The 1,918-nt window shown below is 54.0% G+C and overlaps 1 pseudogene; it reads left to right on the forward strand.

The window, feature by feature from the left end:
- The first annotated feature begins 46 nt into the window (after nt 1–46).
- LOC103779399 lies at nt 47–214 on the forward strand (annotated as a pseudogene).
- Nucleotides 215–1,918: the final 1,704 nt, after the last annotated feature.

Below are 1,918 nucleotides of genomic sequence, written 5' to 3' on the forward strand. Positions count from 1 at the left end.
CTCCTCTGTTTCTAACGCCTCCGTCCTGACGCTGTTTCCCGTTCAGGATTCGGATTTCCTGAGCGTGACCGGCCTGCTCAGCGGCAGCGTGAAGCGCTTCTCCACCATGGCACGGTCCGGGAGGGACAACCGCAGGCTGCTCTGCTCCGTTTCTGCAGGACTGATTGTTGTTTTCTTCATCCTCTACTATCTCGTGTCCAAAGCAGGGACTTGAGCTTGTTGTTCTGCAGGTGTTACAGAACAAAACCCACGACGACTGACAGACTTGCTCAGCACCTTCCTCAGCCTGCCCTGTGGGGGAGTCTTTGGGACATTCCAGACAGACCTTCCAGATAACTTATTTCTACCAGCTTCTTGCCATCCTTCTGGCCAGTCTCAGACAGCTCTTTATAAAATGAGTATGTTTGATTCTAAGCGGATTTTCACGTATAACATGATTCTGATGTTGTTAAATACTTATACCTTCATCTCTTGCCTTGCTGTCCATGTCTTGCAGCCTGTTTTTAAGGGCCATTTTTATTTACCTGCCTATTGGTATTTGGTCCCGGGCTTGAGAGGAGTTGTGGCTGACAAAGCCAGAGCCTGGTCAATACTCCAGAGCTGGACAAACCAGCGGAGTGTTGGAAGCTGTAGTGTTTAGGATGCTGACTGGTGGGACCTGGAAGTATGAAAGTGCCACTCACATTCCAGCATGACCATTTGGCTAACACCTGGCTTCTGTTTCCCCTTCACTCCGAGACTGCTAATGTCCTTGGGTTGAAATGGAATCTGAACTGCTTTGAAATGGAGCTAGCAGTAGGTCTGGGTGCTGATTCTCTCTAATTGCTGCAGTGAAGAGTTGCAGAGTGGCAAGACTTTATTAAATGCTGTCTTGGTCTTTATCATCCTCTAGGTAAAGCTGGGGATGAACCCTGCAAGAAAGGAGGGTCCAAGTCCATGATCCACCTTGATTTACACAGAGCACCTCCCAGTGCCTTCTCACACACTTCAGGTGCACTCCCTTAGGCTGTTAAATCAGCACAAAGAAAATCTGATCACAGGAGGTCCCACCAGTGTGGCTGTTACAGCCCCCTGGCACTGGAGCAGTCTGGGTACAGAGGCTGAAGTGGAGTGACACTGGAGCAGCCCTGTTGGCGCCGAGGTGGGAGGTCCAGGCAGAATTTGGTCGGAGGGTTGATGAGTCTGTTTGTACATTCGTGTAGAAGGTAACCCAGGAAGCTCAGTGTTGCCTCTCAGTGTGCTGGGGTCCGTGCCAGTGCTCGTGTCAGACGCGTGCCCAGGCACGGCCCTGCCCGTCCCGGTGACCAAGCGGCGTTCCCGGCGCCGGCAGTGCCACCTTCCCTCCCCCGGGGTGGCACACGCAGCTCAGGGAGTGCAGCACAGGAACTCTGCCTTCCCTTGGCCCCCCAGCCCTTCGCCGGGCTGCTCGCCCGCAGCGTGCCCCCAGCTGCGTCCTGCAGCTCTGGAGTCCTCAAGGCTGCCAGTGAAGTCAGAGACCTGTAAGTGCAAAAGTAGTGTGCCTGCTGGGAGAAAGGAAAAAGATTTGAAATAAATGGCTCGTTGTCTCTTTAGACAAACCCCTGCTGCCTGCTGTACACACCTCACTCCTTCAGCCTTCCCCTGTTCTGTGAGGGATTCCTTTGCCCTTGGACTGACCCTCGTCCAGGTCCGTACAGGGATGAAGTTGTCCTGTGTCCCAGCTGTACCAGACCCTAACAAAACGCTTCCTGTTAGGCATCCTGGGTTTTTTCCACATCTGGGAAAACATGTGCGGGGAAGGCGAGCAGAAAGGAGGCAGCAGTGACTTTCTCTGGTGGTTCTTCCCTCTCCCTGGTAAGATGGGGCAGCTCCGAGCTCGCTCCGTGGGGAGGAGCAGTGGGTGGACTGGTGGGCTGGGCTCCCATGACGGGCCACTGAC

This window comes from Merops nubicus, unplaced genomic scaffold (assembly GCF_000691845.1).
Source record: "Merops nubicus isolate BGI_N331 unplaced genomic scaffold, ASM69184v1 scaffold35909, whole genome shotgun sequence".
NCBI classification, from domain to species: domain Eukaryota; kingdom Metazoa; phylum Chordata; class Aves; order Coraciiformes; family Meropidae; genus Merops; species Merops nubicus.